This window comes from Lissotriton helveticus, chromosome 6 (genome assembly GCF_964261635.1).
Source record: "Lissotriton helveticus chromosome 6, aLisHel1.1, whole genome shotgun sequence".
Taxonomy (NCBI): Eukaryota; Metazoa; Chordata; class Amphibia; order Caudata; family Salamandridae; genus Lissotriton; species Lissotriton helveticus.
This window is the reverse complement of record NC_136067.1, coordinates 2,072,884,287-2,072,902,072: the sequence shown is the minus strand read 5'-3', so window position 1 is coordinate 2,072,902,072 and position 17,786 is coordinate 2,072,884,287. Positions and strand designations below refer to the sequence as shown.

At 42.7% G+C, this 17,786-nt stretch overlaps 1 long non-coding RNA gene across 1 annotated transcript; it reads left to right on the top strand.

Moving 5' to 3' along the window:
• Positions 1 to 2,031: 2,031 nt before the first annotated feature.
• Positions 2,032 to 16,859, top strand: LOC144762037 (uncharacterized). Its single transcript, XR_013596015.1, has 4 exons — positions 2,032 to 2,169; positions 6,989 to 7,072; positions 13,799 to 13,867; positions 16,656 to 16,859. It is a non-coding gene; the product is annotated as an uncharacterized LOC144762037 (long non-coding RNA).
• Positions 16,860 to 17,786: the final 927 nt, after the last annotated feature.

Sequence of the window (17,786 nt, the reverse complement as noted above, 5' to 3'; positions counted from 1 at the left end):
TGTAGATATATATATTAATCTTCTTTTGCACGCTGTAGATTCTTTGAAAATGTCCAGAAGTCGCCAAAAATGTTGTATATAAAAGATGTTCATGAGTCATGAATATATTTAGATTGTTTTATTCAGGATAGTTACAGGTCCAGATATCAAATTAGTAAATAAGAGACCCCACCAGGAGTGACCTCCTTGTCACTCAGCCTGCCTCCAACTGCGCTTAGGCTCAGGCAAAACCCCCAACATTCTATGATGTCACCAGGAAATATCACAGTGACATCAAGAGAGCAACAAGGAAATACAAACTCATGAGAAAGAGACAAAGTCCCTGTACAACAGTTTTCCTCTCTGTGGAGTCGCTGTTGATAGTTACGCTGCACATGTCGGAACCGTCTATCCCATATTTCTTTCACGTGTACCCCAAATCTTCCTCTCCTCCCCTCAATCCTCACTGTGGATGCGCGATTCCAAACATCTCCACTGAGCCTCGGCTGACACTAGATCACATGGCAGGAGGAAGCCGTGTGATGTTTCGGGTTATGCGATGACGTCCTGTTACCAGTGCATTACCAGCTACACTGTAAAAACTCACTAGGCAGGCAGATGCCAGATCAGAAGTTATTCATTGCTTGCTAAGGGGAACAGTTCTGGTGGAAGCCTCGAAACTGTGAGTTCAACTTCACAGTGGTAGAATGCACACTTCACAGAATGGTGCTCTGCTGTCAGTGCCCGTGTAAGGTGTAGAGGTGTGATCTACATTCACCGTTACAAAATAGTGTTTGGGGTTTGTTTTTATGAAATACAAGATTGCGTGGCTGCACTGTTCGCCGAGAGTCTATAACGTCCAGTTTGGTATTACATTTCTAAATGAGGTTACATTTTACCTTGCTTAACAACCAAAATCATCCTAATATTAAAAGGGCAATGTATGTGCTTACAATTATTTTAAAGCTTATTTTAAAGCGTCATCGTCACTGAGCTGAGCCTGTTCAGCTGCGTTCACTGTTTGGCTTCTTATTAGTAATGGATGGTGATGCACTGATTAGTCCCTGCCATAGTGCCCAGTGCTAATCCAGTTTGGTGTGGGCAGGACTCCCGGCCTAGGCATAAAGGAAAGTCTTTAGAACAGCCCTTCACCAGCCTTTGTCTAGCGCACACAGTGCTTTTCTATCTACGGCGCCAGAATTCAGCCGCTCTCAGGTCAGTCGGGTCCTCAACATAGCTGCCAAGGTTGCAGCTAGCTTATGAGTGACATATTCATTTTTTCAGTGTACTTATGAGTGACATTCAACAACTATGAGTGACACTTTCTTGCGAGAAATATAAAGCAATGAAGACCAGGGAAACAAATAAATATCAGAATTTACACCCATTTGTGCAACCAAAAACTCACACTTTACTGTACCAGTCGGTAGAAAATTAGAAAAAGAAAATAGCAAAAAGTCGGTATTTATTTTCTCCCTCATTAGTTCATACTACAAGCAGCAGGTATAATATAGAAATCACTTTAAACGTGCTTTAGAACTGCACGTGATGATCCCTGATGTAAAATAAACAAAAACAGAAAAGTCATGTTAAAAGTGAATACAGATGGCTTAATGTATACATGAACAAATGTTAATATCCGGTATATTTTTCCAATGCTCGCAATCCTAACTACCTTGAAAAGTGAGGCATGGTGATCAGAGTTTCTTGCTCATTTATCGAACTATATAATTGTACATACATCGGTTTTCTGTATACACACATGTTCACCACTATTTCTCGCATATATTTTTGTTATATTTCAGCTTGGAACATCTCATCCAGTTCCCCGAATACATGTGTGGGTCAATATTTTTTTATTTTTATTTTTACATTTGTTTTTCGCCATACGAGCTTGGACAAGCTTTTTGCATATCGCTTAAATCCCACGCACCCCCCAGTTAATAACACCAGCTATTTTTTCTCATGTTTTTTTTTTGTTTTTCACATCGCGTGCTTTATTCAGGAAAGCTTTCCCGAACATGACGGAAGCAGTGCGCTCCATCATGAAGCCGTTATCATCTCATCACGTGACACGGGTCACGTTAGATAATGGCAGCGTCAACTTGTTATCCAAATCCCCGCTGTATTGAAACCCGGAAGGAGTTTTCGAGACATAGAGACACACGCTGTTTATTGTTGATTTCCCAAGTAAGTATCACAATAACGCTTCAGGTTTAATTTTATTTTTATTCTAGTTATATTTTAGATCTGAGCATCGCACTTGACTATTTTTTTGATCGACACTTTCGACACCGTCTTGGTAAAAGTTCACTAAGCGAAGTTCTCGTTTTCACTGCACTCTTGTTTTTTCATCTTCGTTTGCCCCACATATTTACCCCGCTTCGTAATTGCACTTTATGATAGTTCTGTTCACAATGCACACCAAAGAAATGTCATACATTCTAATGTATTATCAAAATAGCCGTTATGGTGACTGTACTGGTCCTGTATTATTTCCCTTTTTTAGACCCCTGACCCGAAATGCATTGGGTATTGCAATTCAACAATGAAAAATCATGAAGACTCATATGAATGATTAATGATCTAAAGTATGGAAGGATCGTCTTGAAAATAAAGACATACTTACCATGAAAATGAACCTGATTAAATTGTCATTATTCTACCACTATTGATGTGAAGAAACTATTTTGTTTCAAGTTACATGAGCTCACGTCTTAGTGAGAAGATTGTCTTGTCACACGGATTCTTGATGGTGATCAGAGACACTGTTGAGAACCACCACTCACACAAATGATAGGCATAGCCACGTAAGGAAGGAGTTCAGTCTCCACAGCTTCCACGTTTGAGGCATAGACAATTCTACCGCATCCAGCTTACCATATACCGATACATATCTCCCCTCCACATAAGCCAAATGACTCAGCTGTAGGAATAAGCAACCGGGTGCCAGCCAAATGGGTATCCCCTAGCGTATGAAGAATGTGTTGAGGAATATATTCAGCCCCTCCTTTTTTAGGTTGAGCCTCAATCCACCTGTTGTATCCTCTTCTGTGGCCTCTGGGCAAACCCACCGATTGCCATTGGTTTCTACCTGTGGCATTCCGAAATATTTGCTTGTTATTGGTGCATTCATTGTAATAATCCTGCCTTTATGTGCTTGGTTCCCTCCCAAGTAGCTTCACCCATTGTTTACATTGTTTGGCCATCACTACGCATTCATGGGTGCTCCTGGTCATCTGTGAGCTTGTTCTTGTAGTTGTTGCAGCTGGAACACAGTGGACTTATCTACAGCCGCTGCAGGACGAAAACTTCATGTGACCCATAATCTCCTGCATACGCCCTTTGACTTCAAGCAAGCACACCTCTCAGCTTCCATGACTCAGAGAGGTTAAGACCTGCAGCCTGTAATACGAGTCAGACTCTGATACTGGCCAGCATGTGCCAAAATGCAGACCAAAAGACACTGTTTCTTAATTGTTCACGATGTAGGGAGGAGACGTGAACATAGGTGACAATAATGAACTTTCGCTTTGATTTTTCCATTGCCCCAGAACATATTGCTTAGACAATTGCTGATATAGGTGACTATAATCTCCAAGCAGAGCTGCTGAAACATCATATAGTCAACAAGCAGAGTAGCTGAAGCAGTTTGTCGGTCACACCTGATGTGTGAAAAGTTTTACGCACATTTCATTTTCCTACGGTTGTTCTGATTTGCTCGGAAACCAGACATGCAATTTCACAAAATATTGCTATTGTCATTAGTTTGATTCTAGATGGGCGAGTGCTGCCCTCCTTTTCTTTTTCCTCTCATGAAACATATTTATGTATTTATTTTTAATAAAAATGTCATTGCAAAACACATCTTTAGTTCCCCAAAACAAGAATCACAGAGAGTCACAGTCAGGAGGGATAAGTGACACTACTACGCGGTACATTACATTGCGGTTATTACAATGCAAGTCATTAAAACGGCTTGCGCTAGAGGTGCTGAACTTAGGAATAGTATAATTTACTATTGCAACTCCAGTGTGTGTAGCAGTAGGGAAGGTGTTACAATAGTAAATCATACTATTCCTTAGTGTGGAGCGCCATCCAGCACAAGTCGTTGCAACGACTTGCATTGTAATGACCGCGATGTAAATGAATCGCGGCTTAACGACTGCATCGTAAAGGTCATTTCCCGTCAGGAGTGGCCAATATAGTAATGGGCGTGACATAAAACAGGTAGTTAGAAATCTCTGAAATCCAGGGCTATTAGTTTTGTGCGGTTGTGGTGAAGATTGTGAGCCCCCTGCCTGGTGCACAGTTCTATTGATCTTAACTTGCATTGGATGGCGTTATGCCACAGAATCAATCTGCACAGTCAGCGTCCTGATGAAGGTTGATCCCATCTATTGTTAACTTCCGAAACACGCGTCAGCGCATTTCTGTCAATACTCATTACACTAGCATAATTAGCATAATGAGCAACAGTGTTTATCTTTTTGGACGTTGCCTTGTTCTCTGATGTTTGTATGTGACTTTTTGTGATATATAGTTTCTTGATGTATGTCGTTTTTATTATCACTGTATTGTTATTGGTTATATGTTTAATGTCTCTGTGCTGTATTACGTTTAATATATGCACTGTTTGCTCCTTGATATGGGGGCTCACGAATCATGTATATTTTTCATAAAACCATATGTGCTATTACACTTGTTTCTTTTTTAAAAGGATTCATATAAACATATTTTTGTATCTAAAATGAATAAACTATATAAATTACTGGTCTGATTCATGGCATATTAGAACATATTGTCTTTGTTACATATCAAGTTTTTGGAGACATTTTTGTTTATGTGCACTGAAATCATGAGGATGCTGGCCTGTTAGTGCTCTTGTCTTTGCTATTCAATGTTAAAATTTCTACCCCTACAGACCACCACACATGACCCAGACTCGGGTGTCTCCTCCATCCTCTGTGCCTCCTGATTTTTGCCAGGATTCTTCGGGTGTTCCCCGTTTCTCCCACTGTTTCGTGCCATCATCCCCACGCAATCCAATCATCTCCACGTACATCCAACCAGTCCCACACAGCACCAGGGATGTAAAAAAATGTGTGCGGCCTCCATGGACAACTCTCAATTTAGCTGGGAACAAGACCATTTACAAAAGCAAATACTGCAGTCCCATGGCCCTTAGCTTCTGCTTGACCCCAGTGAATGTTGCACAGACCTGGTGTAGTCAGAAAATATATGGAAGAGGTGTGGCGCAGTGGCCAGGGTGCCTGACTCCGGACCACGGGGTTCACTTTTCGATCCCCTGGTGCCGGCGGCAGGTTAGCCCAGCACCATGTGACTCTGGGCAATAGCTCGATTAATCTCCCTGGCGGACCCCAGCTCTGGGACACCACTTCTGAGGTAGCTGTGCGCTTTACAAATGCTGGTATTTCATTTCATTTCATGTATTATGTGATTTTCGAAGGTGGGATCACCCCGCAATATAGCGTCCTGATGTCTGTAATTCAGTATCTTGGCTATGATGGCTTAAGGGGTGGCCACACTGCGAGGGGAGTGCACCAGCAAGAACAATGGAGGACAAGCCAATGTATGGAAGCTGGTAATGGATCCACTTTTCTAGGAACAACCCAGGACTAGATCCCTCCACCTTCTCAGGAAACCCCATGAAGTGCAGATTGCATTTCTGGGATCTACCTTCTGCATCTTCGGCATGCAGTTCCAATCTCCGTGTGTAGCCTTTCAGAGTCAACACAGTGCCTTTTAGTAGTCCAAACAGGGGCATACCACATCCTCATTTGTCACGCATTCCTCAAGAGGGAGGGCCCACACAGCCCAAAACACGGGGAAGATACTCCCCAAGCTCCTTCGTTGCGCCCCTCAGATTTCACTCCGCGACTGTATCACTGCCTCATTGTCCAAGGGGGTAGAGGCACCACAGCAGCTCCTACGTAATTGTGTGCGGCATCCACCCATCAATGCCCAAGGTCAATAACAACAATCTTCCCAGGGTCCATCTACTCCCGTGGGCATTTCTTAAATAGGGAAGTTATATTTATTTGTATTGAAGCCCCAACTGATCCTGCCGCAAGCAGCAATCTTGCCCCTGGATCGCAGCACAACGACCAAGGCTGGTGATGCAGGCCCCCAGTCAGATCAGTCCGGTGGGCCTCTCCAGGCAACAACATTCTGCAGCACACATAGAATGAGGAAAACACCTCCATGGTTTGTTTTTGAGCAGGAAGGTGTCCCTTCCTACACAAAAGCAAACCTGACAACAACACAGATACGTTTCCACAATGGTGCAAGGATGCCTGCATTGACGCTAGGCACCAAATTATGCAACAGTTCTGGCTTAAAGGCACAGGAATGGCCATATGTCATAGAAACAGTGCATTTCTGCTCTTTCATTTTGACACAGGGAAGCTGAGCAAAAAGACTTGCTGTGCTGCCTAGTGCCAAAAACTTTAGTACATTACATTCTGGGCTTTCTATTCATAGAGCCTGCTAGTTTACACAGCACAGGCTGTGGGAAGTGAACATTCTTAACTACAAATGGCCCAAGGTTATTATACATTACAGTGCATACAGTACATGTAAACATAGTGTTTTAATTAATCAAAGGATGATGAAATTGACTGTGAATCAAAGTGCAGTGGATTTCATGAAATAAATCTAAACGAGTTGTAATCTTTTAAGAACTTTATTTATGATGCATTACAATATTCATCCTTTTATATCACCACCACCAAGGCATGGCTTCCACACTAAGTAATACATTTAGAGGGTAAAAAGACACTGTAGTTGATGGAGGATTCACTAGAAAGAAAAACTTTCCTGATGTTAAAGAATAACAATGTATAATAATGATTGTATGTATTTTATGACATTTCAACACAAGTGAATGTTTGCATAAGACAATAATTGTCACTGAAGGTTTGCTATATGTTTGATACAGTGAACCAATGATTAATATCTGATATTAAATTAATCATTATCCCTACAGAATGTCAATTTATGAAGCAGTGCAAGCGGGGAGTGAAATAGATCCGGCCTCAATATCCCAAGAGAGCCATTGCTACAAACTAAGGTAAGGAAGGAGACTCTTGTTGCAGAGGTGGAGCAGGAGGGAGGGAGAACAATCCTTCTGATGCCAAGAGAAGAGCAGGAGCTTCATGGGAGACTGGATTCAGGCTGCTATGAGGAAATATGGAAGAACACAGTGAGTTAGACACTATATGTGCACTGACAAGACAAATCTCAGTGGGGGTCCCAGTGTAAAGCTCTTCATACACAGACATGTGTTGGGATGAACAAAACACTAGAGGCAGGCTTTATGAAAAGAGACTCAATCTTTGAATAATAAGAACAGCATGCAATAGTTGGGTATTGGTGGAAGATTATATAGGGCTGTATTAAGTAATTTGCCTAATTAACCTTAGAGATGTAAGAGGGCATCCCAAGTCCTAGTTACAAGTTTAGAAACATCCACAAACACGTGCATTTGTGACCATTCTGACTATCATCTGACCTATTCCCACCTTGGAAGTGGTCAGAAATGTATTCCAGTAAAGTCTAATTTAAGTCCCAATCTGTGATGGGAAGGGGGATGGATCATCCCCAAACTTGGTGCAGGTGAAGGGGAAGGGATTTCTTCACAGACAAAAGTGAGTGATGGCACAGCGGACACTTCCCCCTTATGCAGAATGTTATGAAATGGAGAATTCCTTTCAGAGGACATAGAAGCCTATAAGTGATGTTGCCTGACATTCTGGGCACAGCTTTCCAGGTGCGGTGCAGGTAATGTTTGTGAATTAAACAACAAGTCTAATATATTCAAGCAGAAAGATCAATATCTACCCATTCTTTTACAACTTCTTTCTGAACAGGGTCCATTATTTACAGACCAGTGATTCCATGAATAGTGTTTGGGAATATCACATTAGGTGTAAGACTTTCATGAAAGTTTACAAATGGTGCAAAATGAAAAGAAGTAAGAGTCTGTTGTGGCATATGAACATTGAGGGACAAAGTAGTGAAAGCAGCGCTTAGCATGGGGTTAAACACTGCATTTGTAAGGGGGAATTGAAGGACATGATATCAATCAATCAATCATGGCATTTGTAAAGCGCGCTACTCACCCGGAGGGGTCTCAAGGCGCTGGGGGGTCTGCTACTGCTTGAAGAGCCAGGTCTTGAGTTGCTTCCTGAAGGAAAGGTGGTCCTGGGTCAATCGGAGGTTGATGGGAGCGAGTTCCATGTCTTGGCTGCCAGGTAGGAGAAGGATCTTCCTCCGGTGGTGGCTCTGCGGATGCGTGGAACGGCGGCGAGGGTGAGGCTGGTGGATCGTAGTAGGCGGGTGGGAGTGTTGAAGGTCAGGCGGTTGTTGAGGTACCTGGGGCCCAGGTCGTGGAGAGCCTTGTGTGCGTGGGTGAGGAGTCTGAACGTGATCCTCTTGTTGATGGGGAGCCAGTGCAGGTCTCTCAGGTGTCCGAAGATGTGGCTGTGTCGGGGGATGTCCCGGATGAGTCGTGCGGAGGCTTCTGGATGCGTTGGAGTCTTTTCTGAAGTTTGGCTGTGGTTCTGGCGTAGAGGGTGTTTCCGTAGTCCAGTCGGCTGGTGACGAGTGCCTGGGTGACCGTCTTCCTGGTTTCGGTGGGGATCCTTTGGAAGATTTTTCGGAGCATACGCAGGGTGTTGAAGCACGACGACGAGACGGCGTTGACTTGTCTGGTCATCGAGAGGGAGGAGTCCAGGATGAAGCCCAGGTTACGTGCGTGGTCCGTTGGCTTGGGAGCGGTGCCCAGGCAGGGGGCCACCAGGAGTCGTCCCAGGCGGAGGGCGATGATCCCAGGATGAGGACTTCCGTCTTGTCTGAGTTCAGTTTCAGGCGGCTGTTCTTCATCCACTCGGCGACGTCTTTCATCCCTTCGTGAAGGCTGGTTCTGGCGGTGGCGGGGTCGGTGGTGAGGGAGAGGATCAGCTTGGTGTCGTCGGCTTAGGAGATGATGTTGAGGTTGTGTTGGCGTGCGATGGCTGCGAGGGGGCTCATGTAGACATTGAAGAGTTTGGGGCTAAGCGATGATCCTTGTGGTACGCCGCAGATGACTTCGGTGGCCTCGGATCTGAATGGGGGGAGGCGGACCCTCTGGGTTCTTCCGGTGAGGGACGAGATGATCCATTCCAGTGCCTTCTCTTGGATTCCGATGTTGTTGAGGCACTGTACTAGGGTGCGGTGGCAGACCGTGACGAACGCTGTGGAGAGGTCCAGGAGGATGAGGGCCGCTGTTTCCCCGTTGTCGAGCAGGGATCTGATGTCGTCTGTGGCTGCGATGAGGGCGGTCTCGGTGCTGTGGTTTGCTCGGAAGCCATACTGCGAGTGGTCGAGGGATCCGTGCATCTCGAGGAAGGTGGCAAGCTGACTGTTGACGGTCTTCTCGATGACCTTGGCAGGAAAAGGGAGGAGCGAGATGGGACGGTAGTTCTTGAGGTCGGTTGTGTCTGCTGTTGGTTTCTTCAGGAGGGCGCTGAGCTCGGTGTGCTTCCAGCTCTCCGGGAAGGTGGCGGTGTTGAAGATGTCCCGGAGTTGGGCTGCGATGATGGAGTCAGCTTTGTTGAAGATGTGGTGGGGGCAGGGGTCGGTTGGTGATCCGGAGTTTATGGTGTATGGAGTCCAGGCGCAGAGGGTGGTGGTGGGGGGCGTTTGCTCGGTGGTTGGGTCTGTGGTCTGTGCGCCGAAGCTGTTGTGTATGTCGGCGATCTTGCTGTGGAAGAACGAGGCGAGTGAGTCGCAGAGGTCTTGCGAGGGAGTGATGTCGTTGTTTCCAGCGCAGTATAGGGAACACAAGGGACTCTAAAGATAGTTGCTATACAGGGGATCATGCAAAAGGTTGCCTAATGACAGGTGCTGTAGCAGGGCCTGACCATGGATGTCTCTGAATTCAATCACAAAAATAAAGATCGCTTGTATAGAGAGAGGAGGTGATCAGAGAAGACTCCACCGGAAACACTGATGCTGCACTGAGAGTCACTTGGAGTCAGACCTATCCAGATGAATGATGGCAAATGAAGATGAGAGAAAACAAAAGTCTGGTCTGGGAGCTGCCCTCCAAGGGAAGTGAGAAAGGGGTGAATTTATGGAAGATTTACATTAGAGAGGAAGATGTTTGGGAGAAAGGTGAAACAGTAATCAATACATTGCGATTATTGACAGAAGGACAGTGAATGAGATAAGGCGAGAAGAAACCTATGGAGCGCTGTGGTAAAGAGGAGTGTCTAGGAATGTCAAAGTGTGCCAGATTAGGAGAGCAAAATTGAAATGCCTTATGAGTCTCACTTAAAGTGTGAATCATCAGCAAAAAGCTGAATTTTATTTGAGAAATGTGAGCAATACAAGTCTAGTAATTAATTCTCCTGTGTAAGGCAGTGTACAAAGGAAAGAAATATAATGAGACAAACGTGGTGACACACCTCTTTTTCTGATAAAATATTAGGAAGAGGTCTGATACAGAGCATGAAAAGAATAAAAAAAACTCACTTATGTTGCATTTACATAATGCTGCCAACCGTAAGGATTATTAAATGATGAATATATGTTGGAAAAGCCGATATCAAATTAGCTCCCTTTATTCCTTTAATGGATTCGCTCCAGGAATCTATAACTACTCTCTAAGAACAAGCACTGGTATATGCAATATGTTTTCCCTAGGTGATTAATTATACTTTTTTTCATGTACGTTTTAGCATAGTGAGCAGTTATGCAATATAAGTTACTGAAACTCTGTAAAATTGTCATGACTTATTTACTGAGAATGGCAATATATTGTACAGTAACTGGTATAATATAAAGTGGAGAGATTATGGAAAGTGCAGAGGACAAAGAAAAACATATGCAGGCAGCAAGCATGCTTGAAATGTTTGCTGACATGAGGAGATTCAATCAAAAGTGTCAGACTATCAAAACATGCAGCCGAAATGACACAAATTATATTCAGTCCGAATGACATATCTACACCTTCCGTGAAGTTGTTAACTAATATAGAGTGAAGGCCTACAAACAGAGGGAGATTAGAAGAATTATATACAGCCATCAATAAAGTTTTGCGAAGTCTATGACTTTAATGTACAATGTACAGTAAATATATGCATTCAGTAAGGTCAACATGAGGAGATAAGGTGAAGGGGCAGGATTGAACTAAAATGAAATGCAGCCCAAAACGTTCTCCCAATAAAATGAGAGAAACATGTTTTAGTGCTGTTGTGATTGAAGTGGTGGAATGGGGAATGGATAAACTATGAGAAGATGAGTTAAAAGGTGTCATAACGTTATTTTTTAAAAAGGTGTAAGCCATGTTGTACAGCAGCTCCAGCACTGAGCAATATGTAAAAAAAAACATTGACAAAGCCAATAGATTTTGCATGGGCGAAGAGTGGTTGAAGAAGTGGATGATAAATTGTGTTCTTTCTCTCTTGGGCGGTCGGAGGCATTTGAAGGACTGGCCAGAACAGAAGGGGTCCTGCCTCCTTAAGTCCAGTGTGACTCACTTTTGTACAGTTTATAATTTATTTGCTTGGCAGGTTTGCAGACTCCCTGTTTGCACGTGGAACTGTGAAAAGAGTATGTATATAACTTTCATGCAATTTTTTCAGGAGAAACTATTGCGCAAATGCACCACACAGATTTTCCCTTGTGCATGCTTTGAAAGGCATACAAACACAAACATTCAGAAGTATGCATTTCTGTACAACTTTGGAAGGATAAAGGTGTGAGTGCAGGGTGAGTGGTGAATGACTGAAGGTTGATAAGAGTCAGGGAGCAGGCAGTGTGAAAGTGCCTCAATGCATAGTGATTAATGGTGTGTGAGTGCAACATTAACACTGTGTCAGTGGTGGATGAGGAGCATCCACCTGCCAGCACAATGTCAGGGAGTAAATGGTGGGTCAGTGTGCAGGGTGAGCGGTGTCCGAGAGTAGATGAAAGGTATGTAAGTTTTGTAAAGACATGTCAACAGCACAACCTAAAAATGATCCTGTATATAAATCACTCATTATGAATGTGTAATTAAAACATGACAATCACTAAATATTACTGAAGCGCAAACGTGCAAAATTAGTCAAAGCCCTGGTGTGTCATAATATGAAAAACACACAAGATGATGGACGGAATGCTGCACATTGGCAAAACATTCACCCCCAGTCACAGATCTGGGTTTAATCCATCGTTATTTTGCTCACCACACCACCCCAGTTCAGACATGACCATATGCAAATCAGTCTTGACCCTGTTCCTCATGGGAACAGTCCAGCCTGAACTGCCAAGCCATGTCTTCCCTGGTCTGGAATCAAGCATCCTAGGACCGGTTTCTGGCTATCAGCCGTCATCAGCCAGGATAGCTTGACTCCAATATGAAGCTGGCACACTGGCCATTTGTAGTAAGTCTGATTTGCTAATATTGTAATTAGATATTAAAACGCAGGGTCATAATGTTAGGCAAAGATATGCCCCTGAATAAAAGCAGATCTGTATGTTAAAGTACATGATATGCAGGTTTTGTCAAAAGTGGTAATAACAATTAACACGATTAACTGTTAAACAGAAACACATACATAATTGAAAACCACACGGATGCGCTAATATTATGAATGGGTATTGAAACACAGGGTCATTATAGGAGGCAAAGGCATGCTTGTTAATAAAACTGGACCACCATGTTAGCTGCTCGATAAAGTGCATGATACACTAGTATCTGAAACAAACTGGAAACAAAACTTAATGCAACTTAAACAGAAACAAATGAATATCTGAAAACTAAGCTGAAACATTTTAAAGAATGCAGGAGATCTTAGGGTATAGACCCACAGGCATAATAATCAGCAAGAGGTAAGATCTGGTAGGTTGTAGCCTCACAATCGCCGCATTTTTTATTTTCTGGTATTGTGGGGCATGAGGGTCATGTGACTAATGCGCTCTATAGAGCTTAAATGCTTGGTCCATACAAAAAAATTACAGCATCACTAAAACCATTTGGCTGGGACATGCGTTCTAATGCATGTGCTTCGAGTAAACTGCCTCTCTGACGTCTGTGAGCAACCAGTGTGAGGTCAGCCAGGAAGCCAAATTAGTTCTAATGGAAATGTGGATTGTAATTGCTTTTTTCAATTACAATCAAAATAGCTTTTAAACCGTTAAGGGTGGTGCTCCTGTGCCCATTATCAGGTGCCGTCCCTGACCTGTTTGTGCATTGCATGTGCATGTTATGTCACTGGACAGACATAAAAGTTAAAACATGCAATGCATGACAACGTGCATGTGTGGGGACTGGTGAAAGCAGCAATGTTGGGGAAGAGGTCCTTTTTGCAAGTAATTATGCTGAAGGAATGTGAGGAGGGCAAATCGCCCAAAAAACGCACTATGTCCCTGTGAATATATCAGTATGTAAGCGTTACAATAGGGTTCAAGCACGCAAAGCAGTTTGACAAAAGCAGGTGAAAATAGTACTTGGGACACTGATAAGAGAAACACACGAGAGGAACAACAAGAAATAATAGTCTACAGCCAATAGATATGGAACAAAGGTAAGTGGCAAGCCCACCAACCAAAGAAAAGTAAGGGCAGGATGTAAGCCCCTTTTAAGATATATATTAAATACAATAGATTTCACAAGCATAGCATAAGCGCTGTGCAGGTAAAACCTAAAAACAGTAATTACAACATTGTAGCATATTCAGTGCTATATTATTGATAAAAAGTATACTATTTATGGCAACTCATTATTATCTCTATTATGTCATTTAACATATTCCTTCAAATGACCAAGAGGAATGAATAACATGCTGTGCAAGGACACATCGCACAGAACACAAAATGGAGATCCAGCGAAAAAGAGGTAAGTCCACAGCAGCTTACTTATTTGCTAGAACAGACTCTTGGGTTTTTGCATCAGAGTCCTTATAGCAATTCTAATATTATCTTGTAACATGTAATGGGATTGCTTGGCAGGGCAGCTTCTCACCAATAAAGACCAGTGCTAGCTTAAATCCACTTAGAATGTGGGAATGTGGAAGGTGAAATACGATGAGACCTGCTAGGGTCTGTAGCCCACCTGATGGGGAACATATTTGCAGGATGGCCCTTGACGCAAAACAATTAGGCCTGGAAAGTGCCCGATGCACCAAAGGATTGTAGCCCTCGTGACCCTACCTTGCCATCCAAGAGGTGGTAGTGTAGTTCCTATTTCCCTTATAGACTCTGCGCATTGGAATAACATACACTATAGTTGTGGCATAGAACTGTGGTCAGTATGCTTCTATCAAGTACATTAAGCTTAATTACTTGTGTGTGCCAGCTAAATCAGAGGTCACTAGAATCTTATTGAATGAACAAGAAGGGATACGTTTCTGACAACTGCATAAACATGGCTACTTTGTTTCCCTTAGAATCGGAACAGTTCTCGGAATTGTGGAAACAATAGATAAACAAAAGATTCACCTAGTCAATCTTGCATGCTTCGTTTCTACAGTGTTACACAGAAATAGATAGACGGGCGTTTCAATAAAAAGGGATTAATGAACAGTCTTATTTCTCGTGCAAGAGATATGAACTGCTACAATCGTAAGACAGAATGAGAAATAGAATATGTACAGCGTTAGCAGTAAGATAAAATAATACTGCAGTAGCTTAGTTTGTAGCTATGACATATATTCATAAATACATACATAAATAACACAGGCTAAAATGTGAATACTCATCTGTTGCTTCTAGCTAGTTCTACCCCAGTGTGCCTAACCTAAGTGTAGTACGAGGTAAGAAGTAGGTGCTGTCTAGTTTAGCTATAGTTAGTATTGCCAAGAGTCCCTCTAGTTTCTAGTCTGCTCCATACCTTAGATTGAGAGAGGTTTGAATCTCTTTCCGGGTCTCGGTCTCTAACACCCAGCAAAGGGAGTCAGAAACACTGGAGCTGGATTCTCTGCGAGAAGCATGACATCGTCTCGTCAGTGCTTCAGGCGGGGACTCAAATTTCTTCAGAACTTGCCGTGGTGAGCCATATCGAGCTGCGTAGCCGAGCCGTGGTTTGCCAGGGTAAGTGCAGGTATATTTATGGGAAACAACCTTTACTACGCAACTTTTACAACGCACTACCATTACAACAAAACTTTTACAACGCAACATCCATTACATCGCATGCCATTACAACACAACCATTACAACACATGACACTACAACGCATGTCATTACAACGCAGTCATTACACCGCATACCATTACAATGCATACCATCACAATGCATAGTACCCTCACACTATCCAACACTTACCCTACTGTTGCACTCCCTGGAGTTAGAATAGTAATTTTTACCCCTACACTATCCAACACTTAATCTACTGTTGCACCCCCTGGAGTTAGAATAGTAATTTTTACCCCTACACTATCCAATACTTACCATACATGCAATGTAATGGTATGCGTTGTAATGGTATGTGTTGTAAAGTTAGTATGCGTTGTAATGGAATGAGTTGTAAAGGTAGTTTTTAAAAATTAGTTGTAATGGCATGCGTTGTAATGGAATGGTTTGTAATGGATGTTGCATTATAAAAAATGCGTTGTAAAGGTATGCATTGTAAAAGTATGCGTTGTAATGTCATACATCCATATTTATACCTTGAAGGTGTTTCGGAATGCTAGTTTGACGGAAAAGTCAGGCAACGGAGTGTTATAAATGAACCCCTAAGGAATAGTTGTTCATGCATAATAAATGAGTTCTTGAAGAAATCAATAATCCAAGCAGGGGAAGTCCTAAAGGCTCAAGTGTCTGGTTTTTCAAGAACTCATTGTGACGTGGGATGGACGGATGTAGGTGACCATGCCTGCATTTGGGTTGCATGGGCAATGCCTGTGAGAAGTTAGCCTGGCATAAAATGTCTGCTAGTTCCAGTGGGCACCTTGCACCAGTCTAATCGACCCTTATTGATGGTGGTTGTAAAGTCAACCTTATAGAAAGCTATCCTAGTGGTAGCATGAATGAGCAGTCTTCAGGCTAAGACTTCAGTAGGCGAGTTAAGCAAGTTGTTTTACCATATATAATCCCTTGAGTACCAAATGAAAGGACACCTCACAAGGTGTATATCAAATATATATGTATTTAATCTAAACACAACCCCTCTGCACTCTTTATGAGGTCAGAGGTAAAAATACAATACAAATCACACAGTTAATATACGATAAGTTGCACAGTATACGTTATGCCCTAGGGGCCTATTAGAAATTAGCTAAGCAAACTACATATGATATGTTAGGGACTTTCGAAATAATCATGTTTGGCAGATTGTTTTTAGTTTTACTAAGTTTCATTATTTGTTTTTTATTCTCCCATCTTTTTCACACATCTCTTTCACTCTTGAAAACCTTGGTCGTCGTTGTATTTTTGCAGAGAATCTCTTCTTGGAAAATCGATTGAGTTTACATTACGATAGAGGGTTTGGCCCTCACATTTTGAAGTGAGTTTTTAAGATTATTGTATTGGTGAGCACAATGGAGATTCTTGTGGTGGTGGACTTCTACTCTATTTTTTTTCTTTATTGTTGAGGAAGTTCAAATCAGACATGGTGTAGCTTGTTTTCTAATGTTGTATAGTCCATAATTGATGCCTTCATTGATGTGCTTGTATATTATTTTTAGATTTCAACATTGCCCCTGACGAAGGGACTACAAACAAGTCCCGAAATGCATTGGATTTTTCAACAACTTCAAAAATACGTTGTTTTTTAAATGATTTTCATGATGCTACATTGTATAAACATTGGTTCTACAAAGTGATTTTGAGTTTTGTTAGATTTCATTTCTTTCCATTTCTTGGAATTAAAAATAAACTGTATAGACTACTACCATAAAAACATGTGTGTTGAAATGTGAATTAACATTGTTATAATGACACAGGTAGTGCGCACCTAAGTTTCAGCTAGCACTTTGTTAACTGACTACATGTTTACTTTACACATAAGGAGTAAGTAGGTCATACTCAATTAGGTGCAGCACACAGATCGTGAGAGAAAGAAAAAACTGAGTAACAAGTTTAAAAGGTGTGCTCTAGACTCATCATTTACTAGGGGCCTCACAAACCATATACTAAGAAAGTGGTATAAGTACCACGTGAGAGTTAGAAAGCAGGCCTGGGGCCTGTGGAATCACTGGGGCTACACTAATCAACCAAAGGTTAGGTAGTAGGAGGCCCACGGAGCCGCGTGCAGTGTCTAAACACAGGCGTGGGTTACCATTGACTTTCTATGGAGATCGTAAAAGTTACAATTTAAGGACACTTCCGGATTGACTGGGATGGAACCCTTTTAAACTAGGACACTTCGAGAGTCAAGACCCACAGGAGCACCGGAGTACTCTATGGGTGTACCTGAGAAGGGGATGGTTACACCTCTTTCCCTTTGTCCAGTTTCACACCAGAGCTGGGGCTGTATGCCCCAGCAACCGGTTGGAACTGGGCTATGCATGGAGCATCTTGTGTGCCCCAGGCAGTGTTTAGAAGCATTCACTGAATGCAGCCCTCCCTGCTCCAATACACAAAACCCCTGTCTGGGGAGGTTCCAGCACCTCCCTGGACAGGAAACCTATTGTCCAGGCCTCCCCTGCCAGAGTTTCGTCCAGCAAAAGGAGGTCAGACTCTTGTCTGTGGCAGCAGCATCCATTTTGTGATGCTGAGGCTCTGTTTAACTTTAACCGGGTAAACCAATAACTACATGTCTTTTCCCTCTAGAAGGGTGGAATGCTACCACCGCTGCCAGAATTGGCGGGGGGTAG